Here is a 21,595-nt window from a genome sequence, read left to right on the forward strand (position 1 = left end):
AGACAGTGAACGTCCTTGGTAAGTATAGACAGTGAACGTCCTTGGTAAGTATAGACAGTGAACGTCCTTGGTAAGTATAGACAGTGAACGTCCTTGGTAAGTATAGACAGTGAACGTCCTTGGTAAGTATAGACAGTGAATATCCTTGTCAGATATAGACAGTGAACGTCCGTGATAGTTATAGACAGTGAACGTCCTTGGTAAGTATAGACAGTGAACGTCCTTGGTAAGTATAGACAGTGAACGTCCTTGGTAGGTATAGACAGTGAACGTCCTTGATAGATATAGACAGTGAACGTCCGTGATAGTTATAGACAGTGAACGTCCTTGGTAAGTATAGACAGTGAACGTCCGTGGCAGGTATCACCCAGGGGTCAGTAACCTCTATGATCAATTCAGCCACTATACTAGAAAGTAATCAGTAATCAACCACAACTGACACACACACACACACACACACACACACACACACACACACGTGGTAATCATACACCGCATGTCTACAACCGCTTCACGTGATTACAACCTCAAGTGACCAATCACAAGTGCAGGAATATAGTGATTACAACCTGAACTGACCAATCACAAGTGCAGTAATATAGTGATTACAAGCTGAAGTGACCAATCACAAGTGCAGGAATATAGTGATTACAACCTGAACTGACCAATCACAAGTGCAGTAATATAGTGATTACAAGCTGAAGTGACCAATCACAAGTGCAGGAATATAGTGATTACAACCTGAACTGACCAATCACAAGTGCAGTAATATAGTGATTACAAGCTGAAGTGACCAATCACAAGTGCAGGAATATAGTGATTACAACCTGAACTGACCAATCACAAGTGCAGTAATATAGTGATTACAAGCTGAAGTGACCAATCACAAGTGCAGGAATATAGTGATTACAACCTGAACTGACCAATCACAAGTGCAGTAATATAGTGATTACAAGCTGAAGTGACCAATCACAAGTGCAGGAATATAGTGATTACAACCTGAACTGACCAATCACAAGTGCAGTAATATAGTGATTACAAGCTGAAGTGACCAATCACAAGTGCAGTACTGTATTTCACATATAGGTACACAAAACTACACCTGAACTCGCAGAATATGAGGCTGTTTTGAGACAGGCAACATAGCGCTGTCTGTATTTCTTTAATAGCAAGTCAGGTATGGTATGCAGGAGTCAGTAAGAGGCAGGGACTGGTGTACCGGAATATCGTACGACGATTATTTCAAAACCATTCGCCCTCCTCTCCAGGCTTTCCCTCTCCCCGCTGAGCCGAATCAAACTGGGGTCGTCTTCTTCATGCCTGCAGCACACTGCATATTTGGAACGGCATATTCTCTCTCTCTCTCTCTCTCTCTCTCTCTCTCTCTCTCTCTCTCTCTCTCTCTCTCTCTCTCTCTCTCTCTCTCTCTCTCTCTCTCTCTCTCTCTCTCTCTCTCTCTCTCTCTCTCTCTCTCACACACACCTGGAGGAAATCATTGCCGTCCACCACCGTAGTCCTTCCTTAACAAACCACAGTCCCAGGCCACGACCTGGCGCTCAGTACAAGCCTCCACCCACTTCACCTTCGTCATCGTATATCCCCCTTTCTTTTCCCCCTCCCTCATATTTCATCGTTCCCTCCACACCCTAGTCCTCTGAAGGAATCCAGTCCATTGTGTCTCGCTTGTCTGTACCCAGACACACACACGGCCTGGCAGCCATTCCAGGGTCTTGTCCCCAGATAACTGTTGAAACTCAAACACAGGAGCATCACCCCGGGGCGCTCACCACTTATTCCTCCCACCTCCTCCTCCTCCTCCTCCTCCTCCTCCTCCTCCTCCTCCTCCTCCTCCTCCTCCTCCTCCTCACCCCGGAACTTCCTCCCTGTTTGAGTTTCACCACCTGAATGCAATCTGAAGCTTTTCAGGTGATACATGTGTGCCAACACCTCCTGTCATCCTCTCGACCACGAAGTGCGTGGCGAGTTATCCTGCTTGCACAGCGGCGTATTGAACATCATATAGAGCACCATGTAGACCAATATATGAACAGTATATGGTGCAGCATAGGAAACAATATAGAGCACTGAGTATGTAAGGCAGCATATAGAGCAGAATGTGGAGCAGCATATAGGGTAGAATGTGGAACAGCATATTTTGTAGAATGTGGAGCAGCATATAGGGTAGAATGTGGAGCAGCATATAGGGTAGAATGTGGAGCAGCTTATAGAGCAGAATGTGGAACAGCATATAGGGTAGAATGTGGAGCAGCTTATAGAGCAGAATGTGGAGCAGCATATAGGTTAGAATGTGGAGCAGCATATAGGGTAGAATGTGGAGCAGCTTATAGAGTAGACTGTGGAGCAGCATATAGGGTAGAATGTGGAGCATCTTATAGAGCAGAATGTGGAGCAGCATATAGGTTAGAATGTGGAGCAGCATATAGGGTAGAATGTGGAGCAGCTTATAGAGTAGACTGTGGAGCAGCATATAGGGTAGAATGTGGAGCAGCATATAGAGCAGAATGTGGAGCAGCATATAGAGCAGAATGTGGAGCAGCATATAGAGCAGAATGTGGAGCAGCATATAGAGCAGAATGTGGAGCAGCATATAGGGTAGAATATGGAGCAGCATATAAAGCAGAATGTGAAGCAGCATATAGAGCAGAATGTGGAGCAGCATATAGGGTAGAATGTGGAGCAGCATATAGGGTAGAATATGGAGCAGCATATAAAGCAGAATGTGGAGCAGCATATAGAGCAGAATGTGGAGCAGCATATAGGGTAGAATGTGGAGCAGCATATAGGGTAGAATATGGAGCAGCATATAAAGCAGAATGTGAAGCAGCATATAGGGGAGAATATGAAGCAGCATATAGAGCAGAATGTGGAGCAGCATATAGAGTAGAATGTGGAGCAGCATACAGATCAGAATATGGAGCAACATATGAAGCATCATATGGATCAGCATATGTAGCAGTATGTGGAGCTTACCGAGAAGACCGATTGTGAAAATCCTGTATTTTCATATGAATCTCTTCCTACTGCTCACACACACACACACACACACACACACACACACACATCACGGACCTCCCTGGTGTCACGATTGCTATTGCTGACCGTCACACATTCACGGGACGCCCGGGACCAAACCCACATGGGTTCGATTCCTGGTGGCGGCAGCGGGTCCACAGGTCACCCAGCTTGGTCCTCCTCCCAAAAGAGCTAGTCGATAAAATGGGTACGTGGCAGAGGCTAGGGTATGTGTGTGTGTGTGTGTGTGTGTGTGTGTGTGTGTGTGTGTGTGTGTGTGTGTGTGTGTGTGTATGTACGTAGGAGTAAAGACGTGTTACATACTTATAAGGTAAAGAGACCTGGGCAACATGAGTGTAAAACTCTCACCCAGTAACACACGCACACACACGGCACCTCCGTGATTTAGCAGGTAGCCTTACTGACCATGAATCATCACGGATCCATATCCTGAACTAGGGAGTCGACCCACACCCAACCCAGGTGCTCATCTTCATCTCGGGGCTGGTCGATGAATGGGTACCTTGCTTAAGCTGGTATGTAAATAGATTGATATTGATCTATTGGACTTAAGCAGCGAATTGGCTGAAATTTCACAGTTAAGGTGTTACAGATATTACAGAACTGGGTGGTCATTAAGTTCATAGTGAACTAATCATGCAATTTATTGAAATTAGGATAAGCACACAGGTAAGATACATATAGGTAGACAGGGCAGCAGATATACAGGCATGTTTACCGAGTAAATAGAAGGGTTTATATATTATGAAACTGACCGAGTATTAAGTGATGACTAGTTACAGTAATACAGTAAGAGACGTACGACATAACCTAGCAGAGAACTGAGCTGTCCACTTGTACAGCTACGCACTTTATGAGCTTCGCCAGTGGTGAATGCAGGACTGTTTTTACATTCGTCTGTCCCAGCTGTGAGTGGAACAAGACAATTGTGGAGACGAAGAGCGGTCCGTGGTGGAGGGGCATAGGAGGACAGGAGGTGTGTGTGACGAGGGGGAGATGATTGTCAGCAGTTTATTGCCAAACTGCCATGTGAACTGCCAGTGTTGGTTAAAGATGGTGGACAGGTTCCGCGTGATGATAGCCTCTTAATAGGCGGTGTAAGAAGGGTCCAAGATGATTCTGCATGTCTTTTGTCCAGGTGGTCCCTCTGTGTATCTGTTGGTGAGGAGGACCAGGCTTGGGAGGCGTGAGAGAGTTTAAGTAGAATGATGATGGTTTCGACGGTCCAGAGCGCAACTGGTGGAACTCCTAGTGATTTTAGTCGGCGGAGAAGGTACAGACGGTATGAGGAAGATTTGGTGAACGTGCTGACACCACTATTCCAGTTTACAATGTCTTCTCTTGTGACACCAGGATGTCTCAAGCCTCCGACTACCCGGATGATGTCAGGGCCTAGTGTGATGTCAGGGGACGTGACGTTGTCAGTGCCCAGGTTCAGGTGTATCATCACAGTCTTCGTGTGGTTGATGGAGACGCTGTTGGCCGCAGAGCAATGATGAAGGTTATTGATGATGTCCCGGAGTGCAGTGAAGATGCTGATAGTGATGCCGAAGGTGGAGTCGTCTGCGTACTTCCAGCGGTGGCTTGAGTCCTTCGATGCATCTCTGATAACGACGAGGAAGTAGAGGGACCTCCTCATCACCGATGCCCTGTGGTACACCACATGTTAGGGGTAGTGATGCCGACGTGGCTCCACTAAAACAAGGACGGTTTGGTGTCGCCCGGTTAAACAGTGCAACAGTCTCGAGACCAGACACTCCTGCAGTCTCAGGTTGTATTTATGTTAAGGTTGAAGTTTATCAAAGTCGTAAGCCTTAGTGAAGTCCTGCAAAGTGAGTGCCAGCGAGGTCTAGTGTTTCTCTAGGCTTTGTGTGCGTGTGTATGTGTGTGTGTGTGTGTGTGTGTGTGTGTGTGTGTGTGTGTGTGTGTGTGTGTGTGTGTGTGTGTGTGTGTGTGTGTGTGTGTGTGTGTGTGTGTGTGTGTATGTTTGGTGTTGCCCTATTTACTCAGCTGATATAAGACAGTAACTAAAATACTAGTTTTAACGTTGCCTTCCGATAAAACGACACTATCAGTCAGACCTTATTAAAAGTATAATTAAAAGTAGGCCAAGTTATCAGAAAATTCGGGGCGATTACACCGTCAACTGTAAGACATGTAAAGATGCATACATTGGCCAGACGGGTTGAACAGTTACTGAGAGATGCTATTGGCACAGTCACTCAGTAGGTTGAGGTGAGCACAACTACCTAATCGCTAAGCATTAGCAGGAAAATGATCAATAACCCTGTAGATCTTAATAACCCAGTCACATTGTAGCCCACATCGGATTATGCTATCCATAACGTCATTAAATCTATCTCGATTACTAATATTAATAACTTTTTACTTATTCCCAAGTAACTTTAAGGCATATCCTAATATCATCCACATCATTAGAAGTAAAGTGTCAAGACAAGATAACATAAGAAGTGGAGTTGAACACGTATCTCGCCACTCATTCCAGCCACCACTTTATAACCCCCCTTCACCACAAGGCACCCCAACTTTCCCCTCCAGGACCTGTGAGTGTGTGCTCTGGCATGGCGGTAAGAGGGTCTACAGGTCTCTGTCTGCTTGTGTTACGGGTTGGAACCTTGTGAATCGTGTACATCTGATGAGGTGGATTTCCACCGTGAACGATGTTGTGAGGTGTAAAGTTTCAGGAAAGTAGATCATCTGAACTCCTGCTGAAGTGCGATTATTCCTTCATAGAAATATCACGGACCAGTGAGATGGTCATGTTACCTTATATATATATATATATATATATATATATATATATATATATATATATATATATATATATATATATATATATATATATATATATATATATATAATGTATATGATATGTACTTATTCATATTCATTAGCTGGGTTACCAGGCGATGCATTAGAAAAGAACGGCTTTTATGACGGACAAAATATATGAAAATGGTCTTTGTTGGTTTTGAAATGTGTGGTCACGTCTGAGTTTAATGAGTGCCGTAAAGTAGTAGTAAGTCTGACCCATGAAAGGTGTCCTTTGTTGGTCCTTAAAGCCCGGCGCTGGTATGTTGAATTTGAACGAGTGCCACGAGTTGAGTGTAATCTATACTGAGACTCTTTCATAGAAATTGTTTCTGTTATATATATATATATATATATATATATATATATATATATATATATATATATATATATATATATATATATATATATATAAGGGTAAGGGTAAGAGAGATGTGTGGAAATAAAAAGAGCGTGGTTGAGAGAGCAGAAGAGGGTGTTTTGAAATGGTTTGGGCACATGGAGAGAATGAGTGAGGAAAGATTGACCAAGAGGATATATGTGTCGGAGGTGGAGGGAACGAGGAGAAGAGGGAGACCAAATTGGAGGTGGAAAGATGGAGTGAAAAAGATTTTGTGTGATCGGGGCCTGAACATGCAGGAGGGTGAAAGGAGGGCAAGGAATAGAGTAAATTGGAGCGATGTGGTATACCGGGGTTGACGTGCTGTCAGTGGATTGAATCAAGGCATGTGAAGCGTCTGGGGTAAACCATGGAAAGCTGTGTAGGTATGTATATTTGCGTGTGTGGACGTATGTATATACATGTGTATGGGGGTGGGTTGGGCCATTTCTTTCGTCTGTTTCCTTGCGCTACCTCGCAAACGCGGGAGACAGCTTGGGAAGTGAGTCAGTTGTTGTTCGCTGATGATACAGCGCTGGTGGCGGATTCATGTGAGAAACTGCAGAAGCTGGTGATGGAGTTTGGTAAAGTGTGTGTAAGAAGAAAGTTAAGAGTAAATGTGAATAAGAGCAAGGTTATTAGGTACAGTAGGGTTGAGGGTCAAGTCAATTGGGAGGTGAGTTTGAATGGAGAAAAACTGGAGGAAGTGAAGTGTTTTAGATATCTGGGAGTGGATCTGTCAGCGGATGGAACCATGGAAGCGGAAGTGGATCATAGGGTGGGGGAGGGGGCGAAAATTTTGGGAGCCTTGAAAAATGTGTGGAAGTCGAGAACATTATCTCGGAAAGCAAAAATGGGTATGTTTGAAGGAATAGTGGTTCCAACAATGTTGTATGGTTGCGAGGCGTGGGCTATGGATAGAGTTGTGCGCAGGAGGATGGATGTGCTGGAAATGAGATGTTTGAGGACAATGTGTGGTGTGAGGTGGTTTGATCGAGTAAGTAACGTAAGGGTAAGAGAGATGTGTGGAAATAAAAAGAGCGTGGTTGAGAGAGCAGAAGAGGGTGTTTTGAAATGGTTTGGGCACATGGAGAGAATGAGTGAGGAAAGATTGACCAAGAGGATATATGTGTCGGAGGTGGAGGGAACGAGGAGAAGAGGGAGACCAAATTGGAGGTGGAAAGATGGAGTGAAAAAGGATTTTGTGTGATCGGGGCCTGAACATGCAGGAGGGTGAAAGGAGGGCAAGGAATAGAGTGAATTGGAGCGATGTGGTATACAGGGGTTGACGTGCTGTCAGTGGATTGAACCAAGGCATGTGAAGCGTCTGGGGTAAACCATGGAAAGCTGTGTAGGTATGTATATTTGCGTGTGTGGACGTATGTATATACATGTGTATGGGGGGGGGGGGGCATTTCTTTCGTCTGTTTCCTTGCGCTACCTCGCAAACGCGGGAGACAGCGACAAAGTATAATAAAATAAATATAATATATATATATATATATATATATATATATATATATATATATATATATATATATATATATATATATATAAATATCCATGCGGTGAGTGGAGAAATACTACATAGTACATATAAAAGATTAAAAATGAACATAGAAGTTGTGTATGACTGACTACCAAAATCATGTAGGTCTTTAACCAATCAGATCCCAGTATCAGGGTGCTCAGAATTGTTTGGTTAATCACTGTAGTCTTCCATGATATTTTCATAGGTAGATGACCCTTAACGACCAGCATGTGACAATATGCCAGGAAGCAAAGAATGGTGAAAAGAGATGTATATATGGGCTATGGATAGAGTTGTGCGCAGGAGGATGGATGTGCTGGAAATGAGATGTTTGAAGACAATGTGTGGTGTGAGGTGGTTTGATCGAGTAAGTAACGTAAGGGTAAGAGAGATGTGTGGAAATAAAAAGAGCGTGGTTGAGAGAGCAGAAGAGGGTGTTTTGAAGTGGTTTGGGCACATGGAGAGGATGAGTGAGGAAAGATTGACCAAGAGGATATATGTGTCGGAGGTGAAGGGAACGAGGAGAAGTGGGAGACCAAATTGGAGGTGGAAAGATGGAGTGAAAAAGATTTTGAGTGATCGGGGCCTGAACATGCAGGAGGGTGAAAGGCGGGCAAGGAATAGAGTGAATTGGATAGATGTGGTATACCGGGATCGACGTGCTGTCAATGGATTAAATCAGGGCATGTGAAGCGTCTGGGGTAAACCATGGAAAGCTGTGTAGGTATGTATATTTGCGTGTGTGGACGTATGTATATACATGTGTATGGGGGTGGGTTGGGCCATTTCTTTCGTCTGTTTCCTTGCGCTACCTCGCAAACGTGGGAGACAGCGACAAAGCAAAAAAAAAAAAAAAAATAATAGTAATAATAATATATATATATATATATATATATATATATATATATATATATATATATATATATATATATATATATATATATATATATATATATATATATATATATATATATATGAGGCATAGGAAGTAAGTTCAGACATGCAAGGTATTCTTAAGTATAAATGAACCCTGTCTCCAAGTGGTTGCACTGCGAGTGAGAAGTCACGATTCGTGCGAGTCTGTATCATGGTCAATGGATGGAAAAGATTTCATTCATCGAGGAATCTCTTACTGCAAAGGAGTCCACCTTTTCCCTGCTTCTTCTGAACTGTACCTTCAAAGCTGCAGGAGCTCCGTGAAAGGATTCTTGGGACGACATTATATATATATATATATATATATATATATATATATATATATATATATATATATATATATATATATATATATATATATATATATATTGTTTTTTTTTGTGATTTATTTCACACACACACACACACACACACACACAGACACATCTTTCCAGTGGTGACTGTGCATACACCTCTTCACTGTGAAATGAAGGTTCTGCATATATATATATATATATATATATATATATATATATATATATATATATATATATATATATATATATATATATATATATGTATGTATCACAGCCAAACATAGGTTTTGTTAGAGAGTTGGCGTCCTGGGGATGGCTGATTCAATATCTGTTCCATTCTCTCCACATCTCGTCTGCGGAATTGTATCTCCTTACGTTTTTCCCGATCCTTACAGTCTTTCCTTCTTTTCCGGGCAGGGCTGTCGCCACCTGGGGAGCATGTAGCATAATTTCTAATATTCTCGCTTGCCGCCCAACCTTCGTTCATATATTTTTGCCCATGACTGGTGCAGTGAAAGAAGAGAATATACGGTAAGTAGACATGCATAAAACATTTTCTCTAATTTCTCCGGACCGAGAAAGTATTATCCCAAAGCTGGAAGCTCTAGTAGATACGGAAAGATTATTTCTTGTATAGAATCATTACATGTTTATTGTATCTATAATTGTGAGCTGGTTGTGTAAATTGTTAAGAGAAGTGCCAGCACCATCCCCTGCTCTTTTTCTCATTCTCATGTTCTTCCTCTCGTGTGTGTCCAGCGTCAACGTCTGGTTTCTCTGGCCACAATTGTTGCGTAAGTTTAATACCCATCTTGCCATTTTCGTGCGTGGTGGTTTGAAATATCCAGTGAACAGGCAATAAGGGACTTTTTATTGACAATAACTCGGTTATGGTAGGGTAAGCGCGTGCCGATGCGCAGCTGTTTGCCGCCGTGCAAGTGTTGAGTGCGGCCTCCTTGATCCAGTTGGTCGGTGGGTGTGGCGGTGGAGTGTACTGTTCTCTCTCTCTCCGCCAGCGAGGTTGCTCGCCTCTGCCAGGCCCTGCGCGCTCGCTTGTGTTTCTCGTTAAAAAAAACAAAAAAACTCGCGCCCTTATTGCTGAATGCATTTCAAGAACAGTGATAAACTTAGAAACGAAATCTAAAGTTTGACTGTGGACGTTGAATCTTGCTGACTCTTCTTCTAAATTAACTTCTCGCATTACTAAGATTCCTTTTTGTTTATCTTTTTAATTCGCTCTTGTTCGCACGAGCCAGTGTTAAAGCCTCGAGTTTATGAGTCCAAACTTGGAGCAGAAACTGTCCGGGCTGAAGATATGTGTGAGTAGTGTTCCCTGGAGGCTGTATGTTGCGGTAAACACCACACACATGTAAAACACTTCACAAACTCCCAAGTTATTTGTACTTTGATATGAGGAAGTGCTAGACATACCTGAGTCTTTTTTTTTATGAAGAATATATACAGACCTTCCGGTGAGATCGTCTGTGCAGAGGTAAGTGTAATGACTGAAGATTACCTTTAATGGCTATCATAATTTCCTATAATGACCATTGCTATATTTTCTAATGAGCACTATGTAAAAACTGAATTATCAGGGCATAATCACACGACATTTAGTAAGATTATACATAGTTAATTAAGAACACGCCATTACTTAAGGACAGGTCCTTATTACAGTGTGTTTTGTTCTGGTAGGATGCCTCATTACCGACCTCTGTTTATGTTCGAGGTGGTTCCACAGCTAGCTAGGCTATGCAGAGCCACCTCGCACACCTCTCCTCCTCCTGTCACCTCTGGGAGGGAACCCTGGACGATGATGGAGTATCCACAGGCTGGTGGTAGCTGGCGAGCCCGCTGCCATGCGTGGGTTACCGGGTCCCGTGTCATACCGCCGTTTCTGGGTGGCAGTGTCGTGGATTTCTCTCTCCACACTCGGGACATTGTGAACACAAGAGGTGCTACTGTCCACCTAGTTTCACGCGGTCGGCGTTGATTGCACAAAAGGTCTGTGTTTTTATGAACACTCTGGATTCTCAAAAGGGTTTTATTTATAATCGAGAGACCAGAATACTTGCTAACTTTATTCTAAAACTGGTTCAGGAAACAGCCACTATGAATGGGGTTAGACAGGTGGTACTGAAGCCTACGAGAATTTCGGTATCTGGTTGACCTGTAATATCACATATTATCATTATCATCATTACTTAACCCGAGGTCCCTATGGCTAGGGCTTTATTACCGCGTTTCGTACATGAGCAGAGTAAGGTTGGCTTTTCAGTGTGAGATCCTTGACGATGCTGTACTCTTATCTGTCTGCACACACACACACACACACACACACACACACACACACACACATCTTTCTTTCATTGTGTTAACTGATTGAAGTTGTTAGGCAGCCGGTGATTGTTCTGTGTGCACTATTATACTTACTTTGCAACTTTGTTATATTTGCTTTTGGGAAGATGGGAGACCAGGCAGGTGAGGCACAGTTTAAGACGGAGTGGATGAATTGTTTGTATAGGATAGTGAGGGATTTTCCTTTTCTTGGCCAAATCTGGTACCAGCCAGTGTTCTGAGGCACGTAGTTTGTATGTTGTTTTCGCGTTCGTATTATTGGCGTGGTGAGTGAATGTCATGCGTGTGTCGTACTTAACACCTTGAATGGTTGGGTGTTTTGTCTGTTCGAGGAGACTGGAGGGTGTGAGCTGGATTTCGTGTCTGGGGTTAAAGGTGTAATTGAGGATATCTGTGGAGATGCTAACGTTCTGTTTTGTATATAAGGTAGTGCTGCAAAGTTGTAATCCTCCTCGCCCATAGGTATATTGTTATCATCTATTCCATGCGTCCAGGGAGCGGGGGGCTGGAAATCCTCCCTTCTCGTTTTTTTAAATTTTCTAAAAGAGGAACGGAGAAGGGGGCCAAGTGAGGATATTTCCTCAAAGACCCAGTCCTCTGTTCTTAACGCTACCTCGCTAAAGCGGGAAATGGCGAACAGTATAATACAATACAATATATATATATATATATATATATATATATATATATATATATATATATATATATATATATATATATAGACACAAACCAAATTTTCCAGCCAGACCAATAGTGATTTCAGTAGGCTCCATCACATACAAATTATCAAAGTGGTTAGTTTCTTTGTTAAGCCCATTAGTGGGTAAGATATTAAATTCTATCATGATCAATGTTGATTTAGTTAACAAACTTAATGATATCAACGTTGATTTTGATTTCAGCTGGTTAGCTTTGATGTTTCATCTCTGTTCACAAAAGTTCTAATTGATGACCTCTTAGAATATTTAGTTGATGCCTTGAATAATATTCATTGACTTGTTTCAGTCTGTTTTGATTGAATTGACTAAATTGTGTATAAAAGACTTTGTATTTCAATTTGATGAAGAAAATTATGCTCAGAAGTTTGGGATGGCAATGGTAACCCTCTTTTACCTGTATTAACTAATTTTTACATGGAGTTCTTCGCAACAAAGTTACTAAAGGATATCTTACCCTCTCATGCACTTTGTTTCAGGTGTGTAGATGATGTTCTTTGTGTTTGGCCCTCAAATTAAAATTTAAAAGCATTTCTCCGTTTACTTAACTATTTAATGCTTTCCATCAACTTTACTGTAGAAATTGAAAATGATGGTATGTTACCATTTTTAGATTGTATGATCCATAGGGATGGAAACATGTTTATGTTTAGCATATACAGAAAACCTACCTACGTATGTCTCTATAATCTTTATTGCTCGGCTCAATATTACACGAAAGTGCACGTGAGAACTCATCGTGTTTCATTTTCCTCGCGGTTATATGCATATACTAGTTCACGCACTCCACTGTGACCTCAGCAATATATATATATATATATATATATATATATATATATATATATATATATTTATATATATATATATATATATATATATTGTATTTTGTTATTCTTGAGTGCAGTTTCCCGCGTTTGGGAGGTAGCGCCAGGAAACAGATGAGAAGACTCGTCCACTCATATGCACACATATATGCAAACACGCACATACACGCACCTATACATACTTTTTTTTCCCCTACGTTGAAGGCTCCAGTCACGTACAAAAGTCCACATCAAGGCCGGGCTTTAATTAAAATATAGGGTGAATTATGGAGCGGAAAAAGAAGAGGCAAGGGAAAGTGTTTACGAATCTTTGAGAAAGTGAAAATCCTGTCTTTTGAAATGTGTCAGGTCGTAGTTATTGTGGGAGACACGAGAGGGGTAGAGAGTTCTAAAGCTTCGACGTGTGGGGAAGCAGGTTTCAAAACGGCCAACCCTTGAGTTGCTAATGGCCACACAATAATCATATGACGCAGCAGCTATTACGTGGTCTAGCTAGTGGCGTGGGCACACAAGCAGGCAGCTCTCGGGACCAAAGACCAAAGTAATACCACTAGAAGAGAGAAAGTGACCGACATTGCGGCGTAGGGCAAGGGGGTCAAATTTGGAGGTTATCCTGGGACAGTTTATAAGGCGGATTGCTTTCAACTCCTCTGTCAAGTAGGGATGCAGACCTAGAACCACCCCAAATGTGAGAGCAGTACCCCACACAAGGACGAATCAATCCCTTGTATTAACGGAACAACTGTTCAGAGAAGTTTTGACATATAAACAGAACGCCCAGTTACTTATAGGCAGATTTAGTTATTCTTGTTATGTGGGGTTTCCTAGAAAGAGTGGATGTTACAGTAATGCCAAGTATGTTCATTGAGTCAAGAGGTGGAATTACGGAACCGTCAAAGAAGAGACAGAGTTATAGGAAGTTTTCAACATAGAGATGGGTAGAAACTGGGTCTTGAAGGCATTAAACTTCACAAGATTTTGTGTACCCCAATGATATATCCTGTCCAAGTCTGAGTTTACTGAGGAGATTGTGTCAAGATGAGATGCAGAACGAATGTAAGAAGAGGGAGCAGAATTTGAGGATGTGGATGAATGAAGTGTTGAGTCATCAGCGTATGAGTGCATTGGATTGTTTGTGGAGAGGAAATTGGTGAAAAAAGGAGAAATGTAGGGGATAGGACAGCACCTTGAGGGACACCGCTGTTGATGGAGAAAAGCTTGGGGAGGATGATCCATCAACAACCACATAGGTAGATGGACCAGAGAGGAAGCTAGATATGAAGAAGGAAAGTGAGAGAGGGAAGCCAAAAGAGGGGAGCTTAAATATGAGACCCCGATGGCACACCTTGTCAAAAGCCTAAGATATGTCAAGGGCAACTACACTTGACTCCCTATAATCTTTCAGGGATGATGACCAGACATTAGTAAGATAGGAAGGAATATCATCAGTGGATCTCGCCTTACGGAAGCCATACTGGTGATCAGAGAGGAGACTGATTTTGAGGTGTTTAAGGATATGGGAGTTGAGGAGGGATTCAAAGACTTTAGAAATTGTAAATGTCAAAGCAATAGAACGATAGTTGTGGAGTTAGAACGGTCACCCTTCTTAGGGATGAGATGTATCAATGCTTCCTTCCAAGAAGGAAAAGTTTTGATTTTCAAATAGAAACAGAACAGACGAGCAAGCACAGGTGCAAGTTAAGAGCACACCCTATCAGTACACGGGGATGGCTGCCATCAGGACTATAAGCCTTGCTTGTGTCCACAGAGAAAGAAGCGCATTTCGGACAGTCTGAAAAGAGATTACAGGAAGGGGCATAGGATTAGTAAGAGGAGCATCAGGGGGTGAAGGAATGTTAGAGTCATTCAGGGTGGAGTTAGAGGAGAAACGGGAACTAAAGAATTACTTTGTCTACGGGAGAGACACCTATAGTAGCATCAGAACGGAAAAGTGAAGGAAAGGTAGAGCGACAGAAGTTGTTAGAGATGCCCTTAGCTAAAGACCAGGAAGACCCATCAGTGGATGACGAGGAGAGATTATCGCACTTCTTTTGATTAAAGAAAGGCTTTGCATCACGGATAACGTGCTTAGAGGGATTACGGGCAGTGATAAAAGCTGAATGGGAGACAGAGGAAGGAGAGTTTTTCCACGCCCGTTATGTCTGATCCCTTGCTTGAATGGCCTCTGAACAGGGACGGTTGAAACCATGGATTGGATGAAGAGGTCGTCTTGGGGGAAGAGGGATATGAATGCTTCCATTCCCTCAGGAATTATCTCTTATGCGTTCGGCGGAAACAGAAACATATATATATATATATATATATATATATATATATATATATATATATATATATTTTTTTTTTTTTTTTATACTTTGTCGCTGTCTCCCGCGTTTGCGAGGTAGCGCAAGGAAACAGACGAAAGAAATGGCCCAACCCCCCCCCCCCCCATACACATGTACATACACACGTCCACACACGCAAATATACATACCCACACAGCTCTCCATGGTTCACCCCAGACGCCTCACATGCCCTGATTCAATCCACTGACAGCACGTCAACCCCTGTATACCATATGACTCCAATTCACTCTATTCCTTGCCCTCCTTTCACCCTCCTGCATGTTCAGGCCCCGATCACACAAAATCTTTTTCACTCCATCTTTCCACCTCCAATTTGGTCTCCCTCTTCTCCTCGTTCCCTCCACCTCCGACACATATATCCTCTTGGTCAATCTCTCCTCACTCATTCTCTCCATGTGCCCAAACCATTTCAAAACACCCTCTTCTGCTCTTTCAACCACGCTCTTTTTATTTCCACACATCTCTCTTACCCTTACGTTACTTACTCGATCAAACCACCTCACACCACACATTGTCCTCAAACATCTCATTTCCAGCACATCCATCCTCCTGCGCACATCTCTATCCATAGCCCACGCCTCGCAACCATACAACATTGTTGGAACCACTATTCCCTCAAACATACCCATTTTTGCTTTCCGAGATAATGTTCTCGACTTCCACACATTTTTCAAGGCTCCCAAAATTTTCGCCCCCTCCCCCACCCTATGATCCACTTCCGCTTCCATGGTTCCATCCGCTGACAGATCCACTCCCAGATATCTAAAACACTTCACTTCCTCCAGTTTTTCTCCATTCAAACTCACCTCCCAATTGACTTGACCCTCACCCCTACTGTACCTAATAACCTTGCTTGTTGAGTATTCCTGGTAAATTATATGGGAGGGTATTGATTGAGAGGGTGAAGGCATATACAGAGCATCAGATTGGGGAAGAGCAGTGCGGTTTCAGAAGTGGTAGAGGATGTGTGGATCAGGTGTTTGCTTTGAAGAATGTATGTGAGAAATACTTAGAAAAGCAAATGGATTTGTATGTAGCATTTATGGATCTGGAGAAGGCATATGATAGAGTTGATAGAGATGCTCTGTGGAAGGTATTAAGAATATATGGTGTTGGAGGCAAGTTGTTAGAAGCAGTGAAAAGTTTTTATCGAGGATGTAAGGCATGTGTACGTGTAGGAAGAGAGGAAAGTGATTGGTTCTCAGTGAATGTAGGTTTGCGGCAGGGGTGTGTGATGTCTCCATGGTTGTTTAATTTGTTTATGGATGGGGTTGTAAGGGAGGTAAATGCAAGAGTTCTGGAAAGAGGGGCAAGTATGAAGTCTGTTGGGGATGAGAGAGCTTGGGAAGTGAGTCAGTTGTTGTTCGCTGATGATACAGCGCTGGTGGCTGATTCATGTGAGAAACTGCAGAAGCTGGTGACTGAGTTTGGAAAAGTGTGTGGAAGAAGAAAGTTAAGAGTAAATGTGAATATATATATATATATATATATATATATATATATATATATATATATATATATATATTTTTTTTTTTTTTGTCGGTGTCTCCCGCGTTTGCGAGGTAGCGCAAGGGAATATATATATATATATATATATATATATATATATATATATATATATATATATATATATATATATATATATATATATATATATATATCCCTGGGGATAGGGGAGAAAGAATACTTCCCACGTATTCCCTGCGTGTCGTAGAAGGCGACTAAAAGGGGAGGGAGCGGGGGGCTGGAAATCCTTCCATCCCATTATTTTTTTTTTAATTTTCCAAAAGAAGGAACAGAGAAGGGGGCCAGGTGAGGATATTCCCTCAAAGGCCCAGTTCTCTGTTCTTAACGCTACCTCGCTAACGCGGGAAATGGCGAATAGTTTGAAAGAAAGAAAATATATATATATATATATATATATATATATATATATATATATATATATATATATATATATATATATATATATATATATATATATATATATATATACATGCTTACTTATGTACACAGGTACGTATTCATACTTATTCGCCTTCATCCATTTTCCGCGCCACCTTACCCCACGGGAAACAGCATCGCCACCCCCTGTGTGAGCGAGGTAGCGCCAGGAAACAGACGAAAAAAGGCCACATCCGCTTACTATCAGTCTGTAGCTGTCATGTGTAATGCAACTTCCTATCCACATCCCGCCCCACAGACCTTTCCATGGTTTACGCTGGACTTTTCACATACCCTGGTTCAGTCCATTGACCGCACGTCGATTCCTGTATACCACATGTTCCAATTCACTTACACCGTGCACGCCTTTCATCCTCCAGCATGTTCAGGCTCCGATTGCTCAAAATCGTTTTCACTCCATCTGTCCTTCTTCAGTTTGGTCTCCTGCTTCTCATTGTTCCTTCCACCTCTGACATATATATTCTCTTTGCCAACCATTCCTCACTCATTCTATCCATGTGTTCAAACCATTTCAACACAACCTCTTTTGCTCTGTCAACCAAAGTGGTGCGCGCGATCTAGTATTTGCTGATAACCGCGAGGAAAATGAAACACGATAAGTTCCCAAGTGCACTTTCGTGTAATGATCACATCGTCAGGGGAGATACAGGAGTGATGTAGAAGACGTAGAACAGTCAGTTGATATACAAGGAAAAGACGTAGCTAAGACGCCATTTGTAAACAAATGTTACCGGATGGTGGTGGTCGGGTTGTGGATGGAGTGGTGAGGGAGGTAGCTGTAAGGGTCTTGGGGAGAGGGGCAAGTGTGCCGCCTGTGGAGGATGAGGGGGGCCTGGGAAGTGAGTCAGCTGTTGTTTGCTGATGACGCAGCATTGGTAGCAGATTTGAATGAGAAAATGTAGAGGTATGTCTGAGTTTGGATGAGTATGTGAAAGGAGGATGTTAAGAGGAAATGTGAATAAGATCAAGGTTATTAGCTTAGTGTGAGTTTAAATGGAGATGATTTGGAATAAATGGAACCGTAAGAGAGGAAGTGAGTCATGGGGTGGTGAGGGGGGCGAGGGTTCTGGAAGCATTGAGGAATATATGGAAAGAGAGATCTCTTTTTGGAAGGGCGAAAATGTGTACATTTGAAAGTATTGTAGTCCCAATATTCTCTACATAAACCAAAAAAAAAAAAAACTTTAGGAAACAAGATGATGTTCATTCTTAATGAAGTAGTTATGAAATGAGAGTCAGCTTGAGCAATGTAATGGACTCGTCAAAATCGGCCTTGGTGGGGGTGAATCTTTCACTTGTGAGGTATGACATCACAAGCAAGGAATGGCATAACGTGATGCGATGTTGCTAGAGAGGGACCATGTGTTGGGAAGGTGGTCAGGACCAGCTGCTGGCTGACGTCCTCCCACGATCCTCAGCCAGCGGGTGGTCAGGACCAGCTGCTGGCTGACGTCCTCCCACGATCCTCAGCCAGCGGGTGGTCAGGACCAGCTGCTGGCTGACGTCCTCCCACGATCCTCAGCCAGCGGGTGGTCAGGACCAGCTGCTGGCTGACGTCCTCCCACGATCCTCAGCCAGCGGGTGGTCAGGACCAGCTGCTGGCTGACGTCCTCCCACGATCCTCAGCCAGCGGGTGTTCAGGACCAGCTGCTGGCTGACATCCTACCACGATCCTCAGCCAGCGGGTGTTCAGGACCAGCTGCTGGCTGACGTCCTTCACAGCCCTCAGCCAGCAGGGGCCAGGGGCGACGCGTGCTACTGTAGCCAGATATAAGCACGTCTCCAGGATCTTCTGCTATTTTCTTCCCTCATTATTCCATGTACGGCTGCCGTAATGGTTCAATATGACGGCTGCCACTGCCATTACCCGTGATGACCAAGATTTCCAACGAGAGGAGAGGAGAATAGCAGGGGATGATCGCTGCCTGTATATGTGTGTGCGTTAATTATGTATGCACGTGTGTCTCCTGTAATTACCCTCTTTGTAATTACCTCTCTGAAGTTACCCATTTCTACTTCACGAGGAGGGAGTTTTGCACTCTAGTTGCCCCATCTCTTGAGCTATCTCTAATACCAGAAAACTTTTCAAACGTTATTTTGGTCTACATTGACAAAATCATTACTAAGTTTACACAATTCGTCCACGACTCTCATGCTTTTCAGAGTACTTCTTTACCTCTTTTCTAACAAGTATCTTGCATGGTATCACATTTAGGTCTCTGGTTGTTGTATCGCTGCACCTTTTGAGGAACTGTTCACTGGTTTTCATCGAATTAATTTACATAACGATTGTGATCAGGTCACTCCTCATTCTTCTCTCTTCCATTGTGGGCTAATTTAAGGCCTTTAACCTTTCTCCGTAATTCAGCTCCATGATTTTGGCATCTCCTTTGTTGCTCTTCTCTTGATCCTCTCACTTAGTTCTTTGTAGTTCTTTAAGCTTAGTGAGCGGGGCCTGAGATGCACATTCTATTTTTGTCTTGATACAGGATGTGGCAAGCTTCCTGAATATTTCTTTACTCATTTACTTGAATGTTATGCTCATACTGGCAGCTGACAGTTTGCCTCCTTTACCATCCCCTAAGATGGAACCCCGGCGATAGGTGAGGGATGCTGTCGACTCCCATTGTCTACTCTCACACACAGAGACTTGCAAGTTATTGGCTATAGAATAGTACTCATCAAAAGGTTTTCTTTCGCTATGCCACACCCTTATTGCTCTGCATTTACTCGAGTTGAATTTCATTCCCAAAGTATCTTAGTAACTTTAGAGTTTGTCTTGATCTCCCTGCGGGTTGATGCAATAATCTTTGCTTTTCATTTTTTTCATAACCTTGGCATCATCAGCAAACATATTTAGGTAGGAGTCCAGTCCTGCTGGTAAGTTACTTACATAGACGGAGGAAATCAGTGGTCCCAGAACAGACTCCCTTCGGCCCATCTCGTTAAGGCTCCCCTGCCATGCGTCCTCTTTTCCATTCCGTCAAGGTCATCTTCTGTCCATCGAAGTAACCTTCCCTGTATTCCTGCCTGAAGATCAAGCTTCTGTACCAGCCCTTTATGTGGTACTGTGTCACATGCTCTCTGCTAGTTTAGATACAGATAGTCTTCCCTATCGCTAATACCATGTCGTCTCTCATTTAGATGGTTACGATGGTAGAGAAATTTCACCAGGACCAGGAACCTTAACGTATAGGGGGGAAAACTCTAGTATTCTGTTAGTCATTTTCTGGATTTTTCAGTGCCTTCTAAGACCTCGTCCTCACTTCATCTCACTGGAGGTGGAAATAGAGCATCTTCCACTGTGGAAAACAGTTTTGATTATGTCATTCAGTTCCTCACATGCCTTTACATCATCCTCGACAGCACCTTCTTTGAATCCTTAATAGCTGCACGTTCATTTCTGTGTGAATGTTTTTGTATGCTTGTGCTTGTATGTGGTTATGAGACTGTATTTGTCTGTGCAGCTGGAAATGTTTGTTGTGTGTGTGTGTGTGTGTGTGTGTGTGTGTGTGTGTGTGTGTGCGCCTGCTTCTTTTGTATGTCTGTACATAATCATCTATTTGTGATGAAGTTTCTCCGCTCGTGGGGTTTCAGCTTGTTTCACTATCATTCACTCGAGCCTCACCAGACTTCGTATATTTGATAGTTCGTAACTTCTCCATTCTACAACTCTAATACTATAGAAGGATTCCTTCACAGTGTCTTCTTCGTCTCGTTTTCTCTTTCTGTTTCTTTATCAGTTCCCCACTAGTGTTATCTCAACTCAAGTGGCTTGAGAAGAAGCTTGAGCGACGTAAAATCCGGGATGTCGCAACGCCGGAGTTTCAGTGATTGTCAGTGACACTCAGGAAAAGGTGTAAGATTAACGAATAAGCCTTTGGCGCGTCTCGCGTTCATTACGAAGACTTTAAATGAAAAAATTTGGTGGCGGGGAAGGTGTGGGCGAGGAGTCCCCTTGATTTCAGAAGTGTTGCGTGATGAGGTTAGGATTTTGTCAGGCCAACGAGGCGTACTACTGGTAGGCCTAAATCACGGCCAAGGTTTCTAGATCTTCCAGGGAAAGATCCAGTCCGTGGAAAGTTTACCTCAGACAAATGATTTTACCTCGACAGCGTCAGAACGATTCAGTGTCTTGAGAGTCTCTCGTTTTCTTTCTGTGTACAACATTTGGTCAGGTCGATAACTTCTGTAAAAATACAAATGAGTCCAGATGAATTCCGGCAGCAGCAGGCCATTGGATCTTAACGAGGTTATTTGTCATAGTGGAAGAAAACAGAAACGCGTGGGTTAGTGTGGTAAGAATAGAAACACATACAGATTTTTCAAGGAGCTTCC

General features: G+C 42.8%; 1 protein-coding gene across 2 annotated transcripts in view; it reads left to right on the forward strand.

Moving 5' to 3' along the window:
- Nucleotides 1-21,595, forward strand: part of LOC139751606 (uncharacterized) — a 410,068-nt gene that overhangs the window by 51,876 nt on the left and 336,597 nt on the right. Inside the window, exon 1 of one of the 2 annotated variants that reach the window (XM_071667207.1) lies at nucleotides 10,006-10,520. The exons of the other annotated variant lie outside the window; for it this stretch is intronic. The gene's annotated coding sequence lies outside the window, so the exon portion shown is untranslated. Of the gene's footprint in view, nucleotides 1-10,005; nucleotides 10,521-21,595 lie in introns of those variants that run through there. 2 annotated transcript variants of the gene reach the window in all.

This window comes from Panulirus ornatus, chromosome 11, assembly GCF_036320965.1.
Source record: "Panulirus ornatus isolate Po-2019 chromosome 11, ASM3632096v1, whole genome shotgun sequence".
Classification (NCBI taxonomy): domain Eukaryota; kingdom Metazoa; phylum Arthropoda; class Malacostraca; order Decapoda; family Palinuridae; genus Panulirus; species Panulirus ornatus.